The sequence below is a fragment of the Hemitrygon akajei genome, chromosome 3 (assembly GCF_048418815.1).
Source record: "Hemitrygon akajei chromosome 3, sHemAka1.3, whole genome shotgun sequence".
Classification (NCBI taxonomy): domain Eukaryota; kingdom Metazoa; phylum Chordata; class Chondrichthyes; order Myliobatiformes; family Dasyatidae; genus Hemitrygon; species Hemitrygon akajei.
The window spans coordinates 113,535,159-113,557,817 of NC_133126.1; the positions used below are offsets into that span (position 1 = coordinate 113,535,159).

Here is a 22,659-nt window from a genome sequence, read left to right on the forward strand (position 1 = left end):
TAGTGAGTGGTGAGGTAGGTTTGAGCATAGTGACTAGTGAGGTAGGATTGAGCATAGTGAGTGGTGAGGTAGGATTGAGCATAGTGAGTGGTGAGGTAGGATTGAGCATAGTGAGTGGTGAGGTAGGATTGAGCATAGTGAGTGGTGAGGTAGGTTTGAGCATAGTGAGTGGTGAGGTAGGATTGAGCATAGTGAGTGGTGAGGTAGGTTTGAGCATAGTGACTGGTGAGGCAGGATTGAGCATAGTGAGTGGTGAGGTAGGATTGAGCATAGTGAGTGGTGAGGTAGGTTTGAGCATAGTGAGTGGTGAGGTAGGATTGAGCATAGTGAGTGGTGAGGTAGGATTGAGCATAGTGAGTGGTGAGGTAGGATTGAGCATAGTGAGTGGTGAGGTAGGTTTGAGCATAGTGAGTGGTGAGGTAGGATTGAGCATAGTGAGTGGTGAGGTAGGTTTGAGCATAGTGACTGGTGAGGCAGGATTGAGCATAGTGAGTGGTGAGGTAGGTTTGAGCATAGTGAGTGGTGAGGTAGGTTTGAGCATAGTGAGTGGTGAGGTAGGATTGAGCATAGTGAGTGGTGAGGTAGGTTTGAGCATAGTGACTGGTGAGGTAGGTTTGAGCATAGTGAGTGGTGAGGTAGGTTTGAGCATAGTGAGTGGTGAGGTAGGTTTGAGCATAGTGAGTGGTGAGGTAGGTTTGAGCATAGTGAGTGGTGAGGTAGGTTTGAGGATAGTGAGTGGTGAGGTAGGTTTGAGGATAGTGAGTGGTGAGGTAGGTTTGAGCATAGTGAGTGGTGAGGTAGGTTTGAGCATAGTGAGTGGTGAGGTAGGATTGAGCATAGTGAGTGGTGAGGTAGGTTTGAGGATAGTGAGTGGTGAGGTAGGTTTGAGGATAGTGAGTGGTGAGGTAGGTTTGAGCATAGTGAGTGGTGAGGTAGGTTTGAGCATAGTGAGTGGTGAGGTAGGTTTGAGCATAGTGAGTGGTGAGGTAGGTTTGAGGATAGTGAGTGGTGAGGTAGGTTTGAGGATAGTGAGTGGTGAGGTAGGTTTGAGCATAGTGAGTGGTGAGGTAGGATTGAGGATAGTGACTGGTGAGGCAGGTTTGAGGATAGTGAGTGGTGAGGTAGGATTGAGCATAGTGAGTGGTGAGGTAGGATTGAGCATAGTGAGTGGTGAGGTAGGATTGAGCATAGTGAGTGGTGAGGCAGGTTTGAGCATAGTGAGTGGTGAGGTAGGTTTGAGCATAGTGAGTGGTGAGGTAGGTTTGAGCATAGTGAGTGGTGAGGTAGGTTTGAGCATAGTGAGTGGTGAGGTAGGTTTGAGGATAGTGAGTGGTGAGGTAGGTTTGAGCATAGTGAGTGGTGAGGTAGGTTTGAGCATAGTGAGTGGTGAGGTAGGTTTGAGCATAGTGAGTGGTGAGGTAGGTTTGAGCATAGTGAGTGGTGAGGTAGGTTTGAGCATAGTGAATGGTGAGGTAGGTTTGAGCATAGTGAATGGTGAGGTAGGTTTGAGCATAGTGAGTGGTGAGGTAGGTTTGAGCATAGTGAGTGGTGAGGTAGGTTTGAGGATAGTGAGTGGTGAGGTAGGTTTGAGCATAGTGACTGGTGAGGTAGGTTTGAGCATAGTGAGTGGTGAGGTAGGATTGAGCATAGTGAGTGGTGAGGTAGGTTTGAGCATAGTGAGTGGTGAGGTAGGTTTGAGCATAGTGAGTGGTGAGGTAGGTTTGAGCATAGTGAGTGGTGAGGTAGGTTTGAGCATAGTGAGTGGTGAGGTAGGTTTGAGCATAGTGAGTGGTGAGGTAGGTTTGAGCATAGTGAGTGGTGAGGTAGGATTGAGCATAGTGAGTGGTGAGGTAGGATTGAGCATAGTGAGTGGTGAGGTAGGATTGAGCATAGTGAGTGGTGAGGTAGGTTTGAGCATAGTGAATGGTGAGGTAGGTTTGAGCATAGTGAGTGGTGAGGTAGGTTTGAGCATAGTGAGTGGTGAGGTAGGTTTGAGCATAGTGAGTGGTGAGGTAGGTTTGAGCATAGTGAGTGGTGAGGTAGGTTTGAGCATAGTGAGTGGTGAGGTAGGTTTGAGCATAGTGAGTGGTGAGGTAGGATTGAGCATAGTGAGTGGTTAGGTAGGTTTGAGCATAGTGAGAGGTGAGGTAGGTTTGAGCATAGTGAGTGGTGAGGCAGGTTTGAGCATAGTGAGTGGTGAGGTAGGTTTGAGCATAGTGAGAGGTGAGGTAGGTTTGAGCATAGTGAGTGGTGAGGCAGGTTTGAGCATAGTGAGTGGTGAGGTAGGTTTGAGCATAGTGAGTGGTGAGGTAGGATTGAGCATAGTGAGTGGTGAGGTAGGTTTGAGCATAGTGAGAGGTGAGGTAGGTTTGAGCATAGTGAGTGGTGAGGCAGGTTTGAGCATAGTGAGTGGTGAGGTAGGTTTGAGCATAGTGAGTGGTGAGGTAGGTTTGAGCATAGTGAGTGGTGAGGTAGGTTTGAGCATAGTGAGTGGTGAGGTAGGTTTGAGCATAGTGAGTGGTGAGGCAGGTTTGAGCATAGTGAGTGGTGAGGTAGGATTGAGCATAGTGAGTGGTGAGGTAGGATTGAGCATAGTGAGTGGTGAGGTAGGTTTGAGCATAGTGAGTGGTGAGGTAGGTTTGAGCATAGTGAGTGGTGAGGTAGGTTTGAGCATAGTGAGTGGTGAGGTAGGTTTGAGCATAGTGAGTGGTGAGGCAGGTTTGAGCATAGTGAGTGGTGAGGTAGGTTTGAGCATAGTGAGTGGTGAGGTAGGTTTGAGCATAGTGAGAGGTGAGGTAGGTTTGAGCATAGTGAGTGGTGAGGCAGGTTTGAGCATAGTGAGTGGTGAGGTAGGTTTGAGCATAGTGAGTGGTGAGGTAGGTTTGAGCATAGTGAGTGGTGAGGTAGGTTTGAGCATAGTGAGTGGTGAGGTAGGTTTGAGCATAGTGAGTGGTGAGGCAGGTTTGAGCATAGTGAGTGGTGAGGTAGGTTTGAGCATAGTGACTGGTGAGGTAGGTTTGAGCATAGTGACTGGTGAGGTAGGTTTGAGCATAGTGAGCGGTGAGGTAGGATTGAGCATAGTGAGTGGTGAGGTAGGTTTGAGCATAGTGAGTAGTGAGGTAGGTTTGAGCATAGTGAGTGGTGAGGTAGGTTTGAGCATAGTGAGAGGTGAGGTAGGTTTGAGCATAGTGAGTGGTGAGGTAGGATTGAGCATAGTGAGTGGTGAGGTAGGTTTGAGCATAGTGAGTGGTGAGGTAGGTTTGAGCATAGTGACTGGTGAGGTAGGTTTGAGCATAGTGAGTGGTGAGGTAGGTTTGAGCATAGTGAATGGTGAGGTAGGTTTGAGCATAGTGAGTGGTGAGGTAGGATTGAGCATAGTGAGTGGTGAGGTAGGATTGAGCATAGTGAGTGGTGAGGTAGGTTTGAGCATAGTGAATGGTGAGGTAGGTTTGAGCATAGTGAGTGGTGAGGTAGGTTTGAGCATAGTGAGTGGTGAGGTAGGATTGAGCATAGTGAGTGGTGAGGTAGGTTTGAGCATAGTGAGTGGTGAGGTAGGATTGAGCATAGTGAGTGGTGAGGTAGGATTGAGCATAGTGAGTGGTGAGGTAGGTTTGAGCATAGTGAGTGGTGAGGTAGGTTTGAGCATAGTGAGTGGTGAGGTAGGTTTGAGCATAGTGAGTGGTGAGGTAGGTTTGAGCATAGTGATTGGTGAGGTAGGTTTGAGCATAGTGAGTGGTGAGGTAGGTTTGAGCATTGTGAGTGGTGAGGTAGGATTGAGCATAGTGAGTGGTGAGGCAGGTTTGAGCATAGTGAGTGGTGAGGTAGGTTTGAGCATAGTGAGTGGTGAGGTAGGTTTGAGCATAGTGAGTGGTGAGGTAGGATTGAGCATAGTGAGTGGTGAGGTAGGTTTGAGCATAGTGAGTGGTGAGGTAGGATTGAGCATAGTGAGTGGTGAGGTAGGTTTGAGGAGCTGAGTAGACTACTCCTTTTCCTGTCTTCTTGTGTGCTTGTGATCTGATCATTAAACTGGTTTATATCTCCATCCCTGAACATATGTAACACCTCAATCTCACTGAATGTCTGATTCCCCTCTCATTGAACAAGTCTCTGCTCTCTTTGCACCATCTCCCTCACTGAACCTCTCATGGAAATGTTCAGATGTCTCCCCCTTAGGGACCAGTACCTCCATCTCATATAACAAGTGATATGACTCAGTCTGTGACCCGTCTAATGGCACCCTCACTGAACCAATCTGAAACCTCCTTCACACCTAATAAAACTCATACTTTTGACTCCTTTAAAAAGTTGAATACGTATCTCTCTCTGTCTGAAATAGTCTTGATATCTTTCAGTCACTGGACATCTAATATCTCCTCTTTGTGAAAAAATTTGACCCCATCCTCCCCACCCCCCAAATATTACATGGTCTGATATCCCCCTCTCACTGAACATTCATTACCTCCCTCTTAATGAACCAAGATTGTAACACACACAAAATGCTGGTGGAACACAGCAGGCCAGGCAGCATCTATAAGGAGAAGCACTGTCGACATTTCGGGCTGAGACCCTTCGTCAGGACTAACTGAAAGGAAAGATAGTAAGAGATGCTTATAGATGCTGCCTGGCCTGCTGTGTTCCACCAGCATTTTGTGTGTGTTGGTTGAATTTCCAGCATCTGCAGATTTCCTCTATGAAACTATGTAAAATGGACAAGTAACTATGAAAATGGACAAGGGAGAGCCAGTGGATGTAGTGTACCTGGACTTCCTGAAAGCTTTTGATAAAGTCCCACATAGGAGATTAGTGGGCAAAATTAGGGCACATGGTATTGGGGGCAGAGTACTGACATGGATTGAAAATTGGCTGGCTGACAGGAAACAAAGAGTAGTGATTAACGGGTCCCTTTCGGAATGGCAGGCTGTGACCAGTGGGGTACCGCAAGATTCGGTGCTGGGACCACAGCTATTTACAATATACATTAATGATTTAGATGAAGGGATTAAAAGTAACATTAGCAAATTTGCTGATGACACAAAACTGGGTGGCAGTGTGGAATGTCAGGAGGATGTTATGAGAATGCAGGGTGACTTGGACAGGTTGGTTGAGTGGGCAAATGTATGGCAGATGCAGTTTAATGTGGATAAATGTGAGGTTATCCACTTTGGTGGCAAGAACAGGAAGGCAGATTACTATCTAAATGGAGTCAAGTTAGGAAAAGGGGAAGTACAACGAGATCTAGGTGTTCTTGTACATCAGTCAATGAAAGCAAGCATGCAGGTACAGCAGGCAGTGAAGAAAGCTAATGGCATGCTGGCTTTTATAACAAGAGGAATTGAGTATAGGAGTAAAGAGGTCCTTCTGCAGCTGTACAGGGCCCTGGTGAGACTCCACCTGGAGTATTGTGTGCAGTTTTGGTCTCCAATTTTGAGGAAGGACTTTCTTGCTATTGAGGGAGTGCAGCGTAGGTTCACAAAGTTAATTCCCAGAATGGCGGGACTGTCATGTGTTGAAAGATTGGAGTGACTGGGCTTGTATACACTGGAATTTAGAAGGATGAGAGGGGATCTGATTGAAACATATAAGATTATTAAGGGATTGGACACACTGGAGGCAGGAAGCATGTTCCCGCTGATGGGTGAGTCCAGAACTAGAGGCCACAGTTTAAGAATAAGGGGTAGGCCATTTAGAACAGAGATGCGGAAAAACTTTTTCACCCAGAGAGTAGTGGATATGTGGAATGTTCTGCCCCAGAAGGCTGTGGAGGCCAAGTCTCTGGATGCATTCAAGAGAGAGTTAGATAGAGCTCTTATAGATAGTGGGGTCAAGGGATATGGGGAGAGGGCAGGAACAGGGTACTGATTGTGTATGATCAGCCATGATCACAGTGAATGGCGGTGGTGGCTAGAAGGGCCGAATGGCCTACTCCTGCACCTACTGTCTATTGTCCTCGTGTTTGTATCTTCTCTTATTGAGTCAGTATAATATCAGCTTCAAGATGATCCATTTTTATATACCCCTCTCAATGAACCCACCTAAGGTTCATTGACTGAAATGCTACCGTTGTTTTGTTACCCCATCTGATTATTTCGAGCATTATTCCAGTCTGATAATCTTTTGATCATGGGACCACCTAACTGCACTCTCCCACAGAAGCTGCCGTGACTCTGCTGGTTGGACGACACCTTTCTAACCAACTGCTCTGCTGATTATCAGTGACCCCACTGGTAACCAACGGCACAGACCCCAGCTCTCCTGAAGACTCACTTTCATTGCTTCTTTTCACTTCCCCTATTCCATGACAAATGTGTCAAGAGAGTTAAACAGCCCTTCAGCCCGTCATGTAGATGCCGACCATTTACATTGATGGCATTATATTGTCTTCACAGTCCTATCAGCTCCCCTGGGATTCCACCACTCACCTACACACTAGGGGCAAGCCAATTAACCTACCAACCACATGTCTTTGGGATGTGGGAGGGAACTGCACGATCCAGGGAAACCATCGGGTCACAGGGAGAATGTGGAAACATCCACATAGGTGACAGCAGAGGTCACTATCGAACCTGGGCCTCTGGTGTGGAGAGGCAGTGTCTCTACCCACTCTGCCACTGCAGCACCCTAATCACTCCTCCTTGTCAAATGTTCCGAGGCACAGATTTCTTTTTGTGCAAGCAGAGCTTCTTTCTTCATCAAATTGCTTTCTTCCAGAAAATATTTGCCCAAAATTATTTCAGTTCAGGGGTTAAGAACAAAATAATACTTCAGTTCAGCCTGTTAACTGCACACTGGAAGGGCCTCTGAGGGTCAGCTGGAAGACATGTTCAGGGGATCACGAACAGAGCCAGCTGTTCCATTAATGATGCACTTACATTCATATACCTTTGACCCTCAGAATTTCTTCCACTTTCTTTGGCCACAAGCTGAATGAAAGCAACTTTTGAGTACAGTCTGCAGATTGACAGATGCAGAGTTGTGGGGAATGGGAGAAGGGTCTTCATTATTCACAAGGCTGGTCAATAGACACTAAGGAAGTAGCAGCTAGAAGTGCTAAGAAATACTCTGTGTTACGCATTCAGTGTTCAAAAGCATTTAACATTGACCCAATTATTGTGAAGGACAGAACTTTATGAACAAACCCAGGGAGTAGAGTGAATCAGTATAGTAGAACATAGGGCTTGACCATTATTGTAAAATTAACTTTTTTTGTCACATGTACATCAGAACTTCACAACATACAATGAAGTGTGTTGTCTGCGTCAAATCAAATCAGTGAGGATTGTGCTGGGCAAGTGTCACCGTGTTTCCAGTGCCAACATAGCATGCCCACACTCACTAGTCTTAACTGTTCGTTTTTGGAAGGCAGAGCACCTAGAGGAAAGCCAGGTGGTCACTGAGAGAAACTACTAACTCCTAACAGATGGCAAAATGAAGCTGGGTGGCTGTAATGCCAGTACACTAACCACTACGCTGCTGTGTCAAGCATTATGAAAGATTTAATTAGTATTAAAGGTCATCACCATATTGTACAGAAATAATTCAGGTAGAGGTCTCTATTTATGAGATCAAATAGTTTCTAGTAGAGGGCATGTGCTGAGATGTTTGCACAGCTGGGTGAGTCTCGAATGAGAAGACATGGTTTCAAGAGAAGATGTGGTCATTTAAAACTGAGCTATGTGGGAATTTCTTTTGGCAGAAGGGTGGTGAATGTATGAAATTGGGCATGCTATGTTGCCTGAGAGAGTGATGGGGGCTGGATCTTTACAGATATTTAAAGTGGTGGAGACAAGTATACAAAAGATCGAGGAATTGAGGATATTGGGAACTAGCATCGAAGAGGAGCTGAGACTGGGGCCAGATCAGTGTGATCTTACTGAATGGCGGGGCCAAGTGATCCCCTCTTCTCCCTGTTCAAACTGTTCTGTGTCTTGTGTCAGGAACAATGGGGTTAAGGAACTGCTCCATACTGCACGGTCTGAATGTGTGTCCAGAGCCTCCTCTGTGCAGGACAGTCTCAATTAGTATCGGATGAACACTTTGGAAACAATAACTAGTGTGTAAATAAGTTGTCATTTGGAGAAGATCTTGGACCTTTCATCTACTTTCAACAGGATCAGGACTTCTTCTCCTTGGAATCACAGTGAGTCTCATCCTTTATACTGTACATTGGCCAAGGTAAAGTGATGTCTGAGATTTATTCTCTGATAGAATAAATCTCTGCACACTGCTCCACATTTGACATAAGATAGTTGGAAAAGATATCCAAGGCCTACACCTTATTGGAGAACCTGCTAATGGGACTTCTCAATGTTTAGTGCTTGGTAAGACTTCAAAGTGCTCTCTATCACAAAGGAACAACACCTGTACATAAGTTGCTTCATATAAAACAGGACCTATCCACCTCTGTGTATTGTAATGCTTTGAAGTTACAAATCATAGCACATTATCCCAGCAACAACTTACTGTTTATTTCCATGGATGCTACCTGGCCTATTGACTTCCTCCAGCATTTTGTGTGTGTTGCTTTGGATTTCCAGCATCTGCAAAGGTTCTTGTGTTTATATTATTGCTACCTCCTAAGGGTTCCTTTACCTTAAGCTCCATAATCAAATCTTGTTCATTACATAACACACAATCCAGAATTGCCTTCCCCCTAGTGGACTTAACCAGAAGCTGCTCTATAAAGCCATCTCGCAGGCAATCTACAGATTCCCACTCTTGGGATTCAGCACCAACCTGATTCTCAAATCTACCTGCATATTAACATCCCCTATCATTATTGTAGCATTGCCCTTTTTACATGCCTTTTCCATCTCCCATTCTAATATGCATCCCACATCTGGTACTATTTGGAGGCCTGTATATACTCCCATCAGGGTCTTTTTACCCTTATAGTCTCTTCAATCTACTCACAAGGAATCTACTGCTTCCAAGCCTATGTCGCCTCTTTCTAAAGATCTGATTTTATTTTTTTTATCAACAGAGCCTACCCACCCCCTCTGCTTACCTGTCTGTCTTTTCAATACCTTGAAAATTAAGCCTGAATATTAAGCTATATTAAGCTACCAACTATGATCTTTCAACCACAACTCAGTGATGCCCATAATGTCGCACATGACAATCTTGAAATGTTCTACCAGATTCCCTACATTATTCTGTATACACCTTCAGTTCTGCATTTATCACTCTTTTTGATTTTGCCCCCATGTTACATTTCAACTCATCCTACTGACTCTTAAGAAAAGACATCTGCAGCAGTTCCTAGCTTGTTGAAAGGCTCAGTCTGGTATGCAATTGAGGGGAATTTCCATGGGATAGGACCGGGAAATGTTATGGTTGCTCCATCTGCAGGGTCAGCGCAACACAGTTTCAGTGCAGTTTTCAGGAAGCAATCTGGGCAGAGTTTCAGGTCTGTGCCTGTGAACTGGGGTCCACTGTTTCCCAGGTCTGTGTCTATGAGCTGGGGTCCATTCATTCCCAGGTCTGTGTCTATGAATTGGGGTCCATTCATTCCCAGGTCTGTGTCTATGAAATGGGAACCATTGATTCCTAGATATGTGTCAATAAAATGGGATCCAATGAGACAGGGAAAGAATGGTAAGGTACAGGAACTGTGGTGTACAAAGGCTGTTGTAAATCTAGTGAAGAAGAAAAGAAGAGCTTATGAAAGGTTCAAAAAACTAGGTAATAATAGAGATCTAGAAGTTTATAAGGCTAGCAGGAAGGGGCTTAAGAATGAAATTAGGAGAGCCAGAAGGGGCCACGAGAAGGCCTTGGCCGACAGGATTAAGGAAAACCCCAAGGCATTCTACAAGTATGTGAAGAGCAAGAGGATAAGACGTGAGAGAATAGGACCAATCAAGTGTGACAATGGAAAAGTGTGTGTGGAACCGGAGGAGATGGCAGATGTACTTAATGAATACTTTACTTCAGTATTCACTATGGAATAGGATCTTGGTGATTGTAGGGATGACTTACAGCAGACTGAAAAGCTTGAGCATGTAGATGTTAAGGAAGAGGATGTGCTGGAGCTTTTGGAAAGCATCAAGTCATAAGTCACCGGGACCGGATGGGATGTTCCCCAGGCTACTGTGGGAGGTGAGGGAGGAGATTGCTGAGCCTCTGGCAATGATCTTTGCATCATCAATGGGGATGGGAGAGGTTCCAGAGGATTGGAGGGTTGCAGATATTGTTCCTTTATTCAAGAAATGGAGTAGAGATAACCCAGGAAATTATAGACCTGTGAGTCTTACCTCAGTGGTTGGTAAGTTGATGGAGAAGATCCTGAGAGGCAGGATTTATGAACATTTGAAGAGGCATAACATGATTAGGAATAGTCAGTATGGCTTTATCAAAGCAGGTCATGCCTTATGAACCTGATTGAAGTTTTTGAGGATGTGACTAAACATGTTGATGAATTTGGAGCAGTAGATGTAGTGTATATGGATTTCAGCAAGGCATCTGATAAGGTACCCCATGCAAGGCTTATTGAGAAAGTAAGGAGGCATGTGATCCAAGGCAACATTGCTTTGTGGATCCAGAACTGGCTTGCCCACAGAAGACGAGGAGTGGTTGTAGACGAGTCATATTCTGCATGGAGGTCAGTGACCAGTGGTGTGCCTCAGGGACCTGTTCTGGGACCCCTCCTCTTCATGATTTTTATAAATGACCTAGATGAGGACATGGAGGGATGGGTTAGTAAATTTGCTGATGACACAAAGGTTGGGTGTGTTGTGGATAGTGTGGAGGGCTGTCAGAGGTTATAGTGGGACATTGATAGGATGCAAAACTGGGCTGAGAAGTGGCAGGTGGAGTTCAACCCAGGTAAGTGTGAGGTGGTTCGTTTTGGTAGGTCAAATATGATGGCAGAATACAGCATTAGTGGTAAGACTCTTGGCAGTGTGGAGGATCAGAGGAATCTTGGGGTCTGAGTCCATAGGACACTCAAAACAGCTGCACGGGTTGACTCTGTGGCTAAGAAGGCATACGGTGCATTGGCCTTCATCAACCATGGGATTGAGTTTAAGAGCTGAGAGGTAATGTGGCAGCTGTATAGGACCCTGGTCAGACACCACTTGGAGTACTCTGCTCAGTTCTGGTCGCCTCACTACAGGAAGGATGTGGAAACTATAGAAAGGGTGCAGAGGAGATTTACAAGGATGTTGCCTGGATTGGGGAGCATGCCTTATGAGCATAGGTTGAGTGAACTCAGCCTTTTCTCCTTGGAGTGACAGAGGATGAGAGGTGACCTGATAGAGATGTACAAAGTAATGAGAGGCATTGATCATGTGGATAGTCAGAGGCTTTTTCCCAGGGCTGAAATGGCTAGCACGAGAGGGCACAGTTTTAAGGTGCTTGGAAGTAGGTACAGAGCAGATGTCAGGGGTAAGTTTTTTACGCAGTGAGTGGTGAGTGCATGGAATGGGCTGCCGGTGACAGTGGTGGAGGTGGAAACGATAGGGTCTTTTAAGAGACTCCTGGATGGATACATGGAGCTTAGAAAAATAGAGGGCTATGGGTAAGCCTAGGTAGTTCTAAGGTAAGAACATGTTCGGCACAGCTTTGTGGGCCGAAGGGCCTGTATTGTGCTGTAGGTTTTCTATGATCCATTGATTCCCAGGTCTGTGCCTATGAAACAGGGTCCATTGTTTCCCAGATGTGTGTCTATGAAATGGGGCTCACTGATTCAGGGCTGGTATAGATAACAGATTCCCCACACTGAAGGAGAGTGATAGGTTGTTATGACATTCCAGTAGTTGGATAGTTAATGTGTCTGTTTCTTAAATATTCTAAAACTCTTAAAGTTACTTGAATATCTATAATTCCCTGGTAAGACTTGAACTATATATTAGAACAAATGTTCCAGAGCTGGTAGTAACCTAGTCTCTACATGATTTTAACCCAATGTTCTGTATGGTTTTTCTGTCAAACAGAAAGTAAGTATGCAAAATTATGAAGGGTAAAGATGGTGTAAATGCAAGCAGGCTTTTTGACTGAGGTTGAGTGAGACTACAACCTCATAGGATGAACGGTGAAAAGTTTAAGGAAACATGAGGGGAAACTTCTTCACTCAGAGGGTCATGAGAGTGTGTAACAAGCTGCCAACACAGGTGGTCCTTGCAAGCTTGATTTCAACGTTTAAGAGAAGTTTGGATAGGTACATGGATGGTAGGAGTATGGTGGGCTTTGGTCCCAGTGCAGGCAGTTTAAATAGCTCGACATGGCCTAGATGGGCCAAAGGGCCTGTTTCTGTGCTGTACTTTTCAATGACTATAATTTGTCTTGATTTTCACATTGGTTGTTTGTCAATCTTTATGTATAGTTTTTGCAAATTCTATTGTATTTCTTTATTTTCCTGTCAATGCCTGCCTGCAAGGAATTGAATTTCAAGGTAGTATTTGGTTACACATCCCTGCTGTGATAATAACATTTACTTTGAACTTTACTTTGATATTTTTTAGTTTCTTGAATTGAATTTTGGAGGAAGGACTGAGAAGGCAAAATAGGTAAAGCAAGTTAATGTTGTCAACAGAGTTGGATGTTGGTGTTTGAGGAAGGGGAAAGACAAACTTGTGTGTTGTAAAGTTGGTAGGCTTTGAAGCAAAGGAGGGGTTGCAACTCGAATGCAGACTCACAGCTTCTGAGATTCTAGGACTGATAATGTTGGAAAGAGTATCAAAGAAATTCAGCAGGTGGATACATAAAACACTTCCCTGCAATGTCAACACAGGAATTACATATTGTTTGTTATTATTTGCCGGCAATCTGACGAGAAAGCAGAGTTCATAAACTCAGGAAATTGTGCTTCCTTCGGCATGGCTACAGATGAGGATAGCTGAAAAAAAACTTGGTGCCTGTTTTATGCTGATTAAAACTCCAGTCATTATAGCAGGAGTTCATGGTCGTAAATGATTAAAATATCAGTGTCTGGTTCATGCTGACTTAAACACAAGTGTTTTAAAGCATAGAACAGTACAGCAATGGGAACAGGCCTTTTGGCCCACTTTATCTGTGCTGACCATGATGGAATTTTAAACCAATCCCATCTGTCTGTAGATGGTCCTTATCCCTCCATTTTTGCATGTTCATCTGTCTAAGACCTGCTTAAATGTTACTGTGGTACCTCCATCCACCATTTCCACTGGCTGTGCATTCCGGGCACCCATTACACTGTGTGTAACAAACTTGCTCCCAAATCTCCTTTAAACTTTCCCCTCCCATATTTGACATTTCCATCCAGTGGAAAAGACTCTGACTATCTACCTTATCCATGTCTCTCAATTTTATAAACTTTTATCCAGCATTGAAGTTGGCCTCCAGCATTCCAGAGAAAACAATCCTAGAGTGTCTAACCTGTATTTACAGCAAATGTTCTTTAAGCCAGGCAGCATCCTGATGAACTGCTCCTTCTCTAAAGACAGTTCTGGGCAACCAGAATGCATAATATAGCCTAACCAAAGTTTTTATGCTGCTGCAATATGACTTCCCAGCTTCTATTCTCAATGTCCTGACTGATTAAAGAAAATAAAGCAAGTCCTCTTTACCACCCCATCTACTTGTGTTGCCACTTTTTGGGAACTATGGACATGTATCCAAAGATCCCCCGATTATCAGTGTTCCTAAGGGTCCTGCTTTCACTGGATACACTTACATTTTACATTGCAATGGCTCAAACTTCTCCAGATTAATCACCTTCTGTCATATTTCAAATTGATCTATCTCCTGCTGTATCCTCTGACGACCTTCCTCACTTTCCACAACTCCACCAATTTTTGTGTTTCCTACAAACTTAGTAATCAGCTCACCTACATTTTCATTCAAATCACTTGTGTATGTCACAAGCAACAGAGATTCCAGCAGAACACATTGGTTACAGACCTGCAGTCAAAATAATATCCCTCTGTCTCCTCTGGGCAGGCCAGTTTTGAATCCAGTTTACCAAGTATTGATACGCCTTATAATTTCTGGTTCAGCCTTCCACAAGGGTCCTTGTCAAAAACTTTAGTAAAGTCCATCCTTCCCTTATCAATCATCTCCATCACCTCCTCAAAAATCTCAATGAAGTTTTTAAAGATATGATCTCCCTGCTCAAAGCCACACTGACTGTCTCCAATAAAGTCCATACCTTTCCCAGATATGTGTAAATCCTCTCCCCAAGACTCTTCTCCAATAATTTCCCTACAATTCAAACTAGGTGCATCATCAGGGTACATATATGTCACCATACACTGTAAAACCCTGAGATTCAACTTCTTGCAGGCATTTTTACTAAATCAATAGAATCAATGAAAGACTGGACCCAACTGGGCAGACAAACAACCAACGTGCAAAAGACAAACTGTGGAAATACAAAAAAGGAAAAAAACAAATGGTTATAAATAAATAGGCAATAAATATTGAGAACATGAAATGAAGGGTCTTTGAAAGTGAGTCCATGGGTTGCGGGAACAGTTCAGTGATGGGCTGATCAAATCCCACAGCACCAGGTTCAGGGTCAGGGTCAGCTGCTTCCCTTCAGCCATTGGGTCTGGTACTGACCTGCGCAATCCCAAAACTACCTCAACAAATGGAAAGTGTATTAAATGAATTAGCAGTCTGTAAATTCCTGGTTAGCCTTTATTGTCCTTCTAAATCAAAAGAACAGCATTGGTTATTACTCTGGGACCTCACCTATGGTGAAAGAAGATCTCTATCAAGGCCCCAGCAATCTCCTCAATAACCTGGAATAGGCCCTGGAGGCTTATCCACTTCAACGTTTTTCAAAAACCCCAGCACCTCCTCCTCCTTGATCTTGACATCAGCATATCCCTCCCTGATCGCACGATTCTCCATGTCCTCGTCAGTGCATACCTTTGCAAAGTACTGTACTCAGCCTCTAACTCCAGGCATGAACTCCCTCCCTTGTCCTTGAGTGGTCTTAACCTCTACACTCTACCCTCTTGGTTTTAATGAGTGTATCAAATGACTTGGGATTCTTTTTAATCCTACTCACCAAGGACATTTCATAGTCCCTTCTAGGATCCTTGATTCCTTGATTAAGATAATTAAAACATCACTGGTGGTTACAGCTGATTACAATAGTAACCTGGTTTTAGTTGATTAAAACAGTAGATCCCAGTAAAAGATGATTCAAACATCATTGCCTGGTTAATGCTGACTAAAGCTTCCATGCCCAATTAAACCTAATCAAATCATCAGTGCCAGGTTATAGATGGTTACAACATCAGTGCCAGGTTATAGATGGTTAAAACATCAGTGCCAGGTTATAGATGGTTACAAACATCAGTGCCAGGTTATAGATGGTTACAAACATCAGTGCCAGGTTATAGATGGTTACAACATCAGTGCCAGGTTATAGATGGTTACAAACATCAGTGCCAGGTTATAGATGGTTACAACATCAGTGCCCATTTATGGATTTCAGCCACTTTAACTCTAGTTCTGTGTCGAAAACGTTTTTTGAAAAGGTTTAGATGTGTTTAGGGTTGATTTGTGCTCCAGACATTTAATGGCTGGGTCAAGTTGTGTTCAGGATCTGCTCCACATGAGCAACAGGGAGCTAGATGCTGTGTAGTACATCGGCCAGAAACGTCAACTGTTACTCTTGATGCTGCCTGGCCTGCTGAGTTCCTCCAGCATTTTGTGTGTGTTGCTGGGTTGTACAAACCTGTTCTGTGCTCGACTGGCTAATTAGTGTCTGGACCTGCTCTACATTGGAAAGGGATGGTTAACACCTTGGACTTTCTCCTTGATGGTTTCTTCCTGGCTTGGCACAGCAACTCCAATGCACGAGAGTGCAGAGAGTAGGAAACGCAGCCCAGCCCATCACAGGCACAGCCTTCCTCATCATTGACACCATCTACAGAGGCACAGCCTCAAAAAGAAAACATCCATCAGCAAGAATCCCCGTCATGCTGTTACCATTGGGCAGGAGGTGCAGAAGCCTTAAGTCCCAGAGCACCAGGCTCAGGGACAGCTACGAAAATGTGCAGATGCTGGAAATCACACACAAAATGGTGGAGGAACTCAGCAGGCCAGGTTGTATCCATGGAAAAGAGTACAGTCGATGTTTCAGGACTCACAGACAGCTATTTCCCATCAACCACTGTGTTCTGGTACTGATCTGCATAATCCCAAACCTTCCTCAACAAATGGAACACTACAGACCATGCCTTGCGCTGGACCACCATGCACCTGTCCCTGGGTGTGTTTATTATGCACTGCGGTCTTGTTGTGGACCGGCCACTTCTTCACCTTCTTGTATGATTTGTGCATAATTCATGTTCATGTGTTATCTGTACCTACGTTCCTATGATGCTGCTGCATGTACCTCAGAATACTCGTGTGCAAATCAATAAACTCAACTTGACCTGGTTTGGTTATTTAGTTAGAATCCCCACATTCTAAATGAGGTGTGTTAGTGGCCACAGGAACTTTGTGTTACAAATCTTATGGTCTGGTATCCAGCCTTGTTGTGACTATTAGTCAGGAACTAGACCTGGCCATTGTCTCATTCAGAAGGGCGTCGCTTTCTCTGCGCTGGTTCATCACAAACAGCACTCAGTGTACAGGAGCCGTTCAGGTCTGCCACCTGTTCCATGTTGGGCAGGGCTGGTGCAGGTTTAGGGCTGTTTCTACCCCTTCAATCCATCGACTCTAGATGAGGTGATCTCTGAAGTTAGGCTAATTTAAATAAGGAAGCCTTGTCTCACGGAGTTTGCATACTTTATTCAGTGGAGCGTGAGGGTGAGACGGGGAGATTATATTATCTCCGGCCACTGGCGCACGAAACACGCCTCTGTTCCTGTGATGCCGACTCAGAAGAACGGTGCATTTTTCAGCGGTCTACCCTGGTTGCTATGCCTCCGTTCTCACTTCCACTGCTGTCTCTGAACTAATGTGTCGGCATTGAAGTCTCTCATTGTGAGGAATCGGTGACACGGCCTCACAGAAAAGCACGCCAAACACACTGACCCGCTCCAAGATCTTTATAAAGGACCCACACACGAGAAATATCATAAAGATCCTCTTATCAAAGTTTAAAAAAATGAAATTCTTTTCATTTAGCAAACAATGAGCTCCCTCTGTTGGCTGAAGGACAATAACGTCTCCAACTCGTGTAGCAGTTATAAAAGAGAAACACCCTCTATCACACGGACTCACTCGGCGCGGATCTGTGAGTTGCTCTGGTGCGATCTGAGCGCGGCGGGAGGTTCGGCCGGCAGTGGGAGCATTTGCCGCTGGGTTCCAGAGGATGTCAGTGGCTGCAGGTACGTCGGAGAGCCGCTCAGGGCCAACAAAGGGTCGGTAAGGGACATGAGGGGTGATCAGGGTCAAAGGAAAGGAGAAGGTGGGCAGGAGCTGGAGGGGAGAGGGCAGGAGGAGGCTGCGAAGGACAAGAGGGGGAATGCTAAGCGGAGGCAGACAGATACAGAGGGAAAACAGGAGAGGGTGAATGAGAAGGGAACGCAATAACTAGAGGGAAGTAAAGAATGTTACGATGGGATGAAAGAGAGAGAAACCCTATCCAACTCCTCGCGTTCTGAAGCCGAACAAAATCTACCTGGACCCGTCTTTCTCTCAACAACCAACCCCCTGTTTGTTGTAACATCATTAGGTTCCTTAATGGTTTCCAGGAACCTTCGCAATATGAGTTATTACTGTAACTATTTTAGACATTACGCTTTAATTACTTATTGAAAGTAAGTGCTGAGCGCCCGCGCTCAGGGAGCACCTCATTGTTTTAGTGTTACAGACGCGCGGCTTTTCCACAAAACTATCTTTGACTGCGGCCGTTCTCTCTGACTGTTCGGCGGGCGCTTGTCTCACAGAGTACACGCCGCTCCAGCTGCAAGACCGTGTCAAACTGTTATAGTGGAATAGTTTACAGTACTTCGCAGAGACTTGGTTCAACAGGTACCTCAGCTCCAGATCAAATCACGGGAGTGCGGGGTGATTGAAGATAAATACAACAGAGAGATGTACAGAAAATAGCGGGCCGGGGAAACAACCAGGAATAAGAATATCTGGGAATTGTCGACAAGGGGTAGAGGATAAAGAAAAAGAAGCGGAAAGGGGCTGGGCGAGAGAGCTGGTAAGAGATAGAGAGAGGGGGAGAGGAGTAGAGAGGGAAGAGTGAGAGGCAGAGCGGGTGGAGAAGGTCAGGAGATAGAGAGGGAAAGAGTGAGAGAGTACGAAAGGGAGGGAGAAAAGAATTGGAGAAGGAGAGCAGAAAGAATGGAGGAATGAGACTGAGAGCAGGCAAAACGAGAGGAAGAAATAATGGAGGGGAGAGAGGGAGGAGCAAAGGATTGCAGAGAAGGGGAAACAAAGCGGACAGGTCAGGAGGGGGCGGGAGAGTCCAAAGATAAGCGAATGTTCATGCAGATAAAGCTTTAGAGAGGAGGGTGGGACAAGAAGCCAGGGTGGAAAATAGCAGAGGGAAAGGTGTAGTCAGAAGCCCAGTGGGAAGAGAGGACAGAGGGAAGAAGGAAAAGCCAGCTGACCTTGGGGAAGAGGTGGTGAACCCATTGATTGAAAGGCAGCATCGTGTGGAGGGAGGTAGGGGCTATTGGGAGGGTGCATCGGGAGACTTTAGGTGGGATTGAATAACAAAGAGCCCATGATGTTGAAGGTTAGAATGGTGGGGGTTGGAATGCCCTTGGTGTGAGGGATGAGTTGGGCTTCTTTGTCTCCCTCAGTCTCTGAAATTCATTTTCTCTCTCCCTCTCCCCTCTCCCTCTTCCTCCCTCCCTCTCTCTCTCCCTCCCTCCCTCTCTCTCTCTCCCTCTCCCCTCTCTCTCCTCTCTCTCTTTCCCCTCTGTCACTCTCTCCCCTCTCTCCTCTCTCACTCTCTCCCCTCTCTCTCTCCTCTCTCTCTCCCTCCTCTTTCTCTCCCTCCTCTCTCTCTCTCCCTCTCTCCTCTCTCCCCCTCTCTCCCCTCTCACTCTCTCTCTCCCCTCTCACTCTCTCTCCTCTCTCACTCTCTCTCTCCTCTCTCCTCTCTCTCTCTCCCCCCTCTCTCCCCTCTCACTCTCTCTCTCCTCTCTCACTCTCTCTCTCCTCTCTCATTCTCTCTCTCTCCTTCAATATTTCTTCCTTTCCTTTTGGCTGCTCACATGCAAATCTGTGGGAACAACAGGATGGTGCAAGCTGGGGAGCACGAGTGGGGCACCTGTTAGGGTGAGTAAAAGACTGTTCAAGAGCGGTTCCCAAAGCAGCCCCCACCCCCACCGTGTTTCTGCTGCATCTCTCTTCATCCTCAGCTCCAGCAACGAGCTCTCCTCCCCCCCCCACCCTGCAACCTCCCCTCCCACCGCTCTCAGGCTCCAGAAGAAAGGAAACCATTGAACACTAACGGAGGGGTCAGGGAGGAGAGAGAGAGGGGAATGATGAGGACACTGGCAGAGGGAAGAGCTGAGGGAGGGAGGTGCTGTGGAGTTTACGCACTCTGCCTGAGATGGTGAGGGGTTTCCTCCAGCTGATCCAATTCCCTCCCACAGTCCAGAGACGTGCAGATTGGCAGTTGTAAACTTCCCCTAAAGTATACGTGAGTGATTCTGGGGTGTTGATGGGCTTGTGTGGAGAATAGATTTCAGGGAAAGAGTGGAGGAATGGGATTTCTCTGTGAGCTGCCTAGTCTCGATGGGATAAATAGGCCTGGGAGAATTGGGGAGCATAATAAGATCCAAAACAAAAAGTATGAAGAGGGAAGAGGGAGGAAAGACAAATGGCAGCAAGAGAGAGACAATTTAGCAGCAGAAAGGGATGGGAGTGTCAGAGGGATACAGCTGGGCTTTCTCCAACAGCCTGTCTGATTCTGGTGTAAGAAGCTGCTTTGTGTCAGATGATCCCTGGTTGCTGCAGAATCCCCCCGAGTCTCTGCAAGTCCCTTTGAAGATAGCCTCATACCGGGTATCAGCAAACACCCCCAGGAGTCGATATGAGCTCAGCTCTGGTCTGCCCCTGTTTGCAAACTGCTGGTCAAAGGAGGATGAAGGAGGGTTCCTGCTGCTTTCAGAAAAGCATTCCTTAAATTCTTTTTAACGTAACAGCTTCTATCTCTGGTAACCAAATCCTTTCCAGTGTGGAGTAAGTCAGCAGAGGGTTCAGCGGCGCACTGGGAACTACAGAGCCACTTGTTCCTCCTCCCGTACTCTTTGTTAAACTTGCAGTCACCATGTGTGTCTCCCCGGCCTCCTGCTTTCCTTCTCGTTCTGTGTCTCTAACAGTTGGAGCTCTGTTGAAAGTCAAAGCACCGCCACTCATTTCCCTGCCTACCTTGTGTTTGCTCTGAACATCTCACCGTTTGCACTGTCTCCTCCTTGGTTTGATTCTCTTCATGGAACTCCTCCGCAGGCACGTGGCCAAAGTGGTTTCGACGTGCAGGGAAGGTGGTGGCTGAGGCACCCACCACCAAATCCCCCTTCCTGACGTGCGCCCACCTGCAGGGGTGAGGCAATAAAGACAGAGCCCCCCTGGTGTGGGTGACAGGGCTGGTCACCCCTCTGGAGCTGAGGCACCCACCACTAAATCCCCCTTCCTGACGTGCGCCCACCTGCAGGGGTGAGGCAATAAAGACAGAGCCCCCCTGGTGTGGGTGACAGGGCTGGTCACCCCTCTGGAGCTGAGGCACCCACCACCAAATCCCCCTTCCTGACGTGCGCCCACCTGCAGGGGTGAGGCAATAAAGACAGAGCCCCCCTGGTGTGGGTGACAGGGCTGGTCACCCCTCTGGAGCTGAGGGAGAGCCAGGATAAAGCTGTTTGGATATTGCACCCACTCCACCATCTGAACAACAAAGACATCAGGTCCCATAGAGGCAACCAATACAGAGACCCCAAAAATCGTATTGCAGTTCTAGTTCACTGTCTCCCTCACATCTTTATAACTAATTCTTTTAGCTTTCAACGGGAGTTAATTCTATGGATGTCTCCTAAAGCTTGTGTCTCATTCACTCATTGTAAATGACAGACAGGAATCTCCCACACACCAGTGGAGCAGGGGGGCAGATCCTCCGCCCCACCAAGCTGGCAGTAATCCTGACCCTGGGTGCTGTCTGTGTGGCGTTTGCACGTTCTCCCTGTGACAGCATGGCTTCCCCCTGGGTGCTGTCTGTGTGGCGTTTGCACGTTCTCCCTGTGACAGCATGGCTTCCCCCTGGGTGCTGTCTGTGTGGCGTTTGCACGTTCTCCCTGTGACAGCATGGCTTCCCCCTGGGTGCTGTCTGTGTGGCGTTTGCACGTTCTCCCTGTGACAGCATGGCTTCCCCCTGGGTGCTGTCTGTGTGGCGTTTGCACGTTCTCCCTGTGACAGCATGGCTTCCCCCTGGGTGCTGTAATTTCCTCCCTCACCCTGTGAGCTGGTAGATTGACGGAGCATGTGACAGTGCTTTGTGCCTAGTGTGTAGGTGAGAGGTGAAATCTAAAAAGTAGGCTTACTGTTGTACTGAAGTATGTTGAAAACTTGTCTTGCACACTGTCCATTCATTCCAACAGTGCATTGAGGGAAAGCTGTAACAAGAATGCAGAGTAGTGTTACAGTTACAGAGAAAGTAAATCGGGGGGTGGCAGTTGATAGGAATGTGGGGAAAGTTGAAGTGGGCGGTTGAAGGTCAGTGGGTCAAAGGCTTGGTTTTGTTTTCGTATCTCCACGTGATCCTGTTACTGTACGCTGACTGCACAGTACTTGCAGGACTGTCAGGTAGTGGCACTGCACTGGCCACACTCCATTCGACACAATGTTGTCCCTGTAGTTACACTCACGACTCTATCCTGCTCTCACTGCCGCAGCTGGGTCCATTGTACACCACAGTCACAACTACACATTCATTTATTATCACGGGTTTCTTTCACCACACATTCACTATCACAGATTACATGTATCTGTACAGGTCACATTGGTTGTTTCAGGCAGCTAGGTATGTGTTGGGGGTGCGTTAAAGTAGAGGGACACTTAACAATCATCTTCAACAAGGTAGAACAAGAGGCTATGCATGTTTGTGTACAGACATTTAGTCCATAACTTTTGGGAAGCATGCAAAACCTATCAAGTTAAAATTGTGTTGTGTTCCCTGATGACTTTCTATACTGTAGTCATCTTTACATCTCTAAGTTTCTTATAACAAGTTGCTAAGATAACTGATCACATTTATTACTGCACTCAAGTGTTATTACTGAACATCTGTTGCCATTGGCAGCACTGAATATTCAGACCTGCATGCATTGCTGCAGGCTACATTCATTACAGAAGCCAAATGCACTGACAGCTATTTTTTCTTTGTTTTGGTTTGTACAGTTCGTGTGCATCTATCCCTCAGGGAACAATTTACATATTGCACAAAGTTTGCCACTAACCCTAAAAAGATGCGCCAACACAAGTGCACAGTTACAGTAACAGTTTGCATTGAGACCCTCTGGATTCACAGTGAGCAGATTGTAATGGGCGGTGAAGGCAGTCGCCAGTTTGTAATGGTTTGTAAAGGGTTAATGTGAACGCACAGTCAGCAGTTTGCAATGCGCTCCGACAATTCATGCAGTCTGTAACAAACTGAAGGTGTAACAAACTGAAAAGACAGAGACATGTATTGGTGAACAGATCAAACAGCGTCTGTAGAGACGGTACGAGAATCAAAATTTCGCATCAGCTGCCTTTTATTAGAAG

The 22,659-nt window shown here is 46.0% G+C and overlaps 2 protein-coding genes across 5 annotated transcripts in view; one reads left to right on the top strand and one right to left on the bottom strand.

Moving 5' to 3' along the window:
• Positions 1-22,659, bottom strand: part of LOC140725312 (LIM and senescent cell antigen-like-containing domain protein 1) — a 198,490-nt gene that overhangs the window by 47,764 nt on the left and 128,067 nt on the right. The window lies entirely within an intron of this gene.
• Positions 1-22,659, top strand: part of gpr17 (G protein-coupled receptor 17) — a 37,717-nt gene that overhangs the window by 12,260 nt on the left and 2,798 nt on the right. Inside the window, exon 1 of one of the 3 annotated variants that reach the window (XM_073040621.1) lies at positions 17,122-17,267. The exons of the other annotated variants lie outside the window; for them this stretch is intronic. The gene's annotated coding sequence lies outside the window, so the exon portion shown is untranslated. Of the gene's footprint in view, positions 1-17,121; positions 17,268-22,659 lie in introns of those variants that run through there. 3 annotated transcript variants of the gene reach the window in all.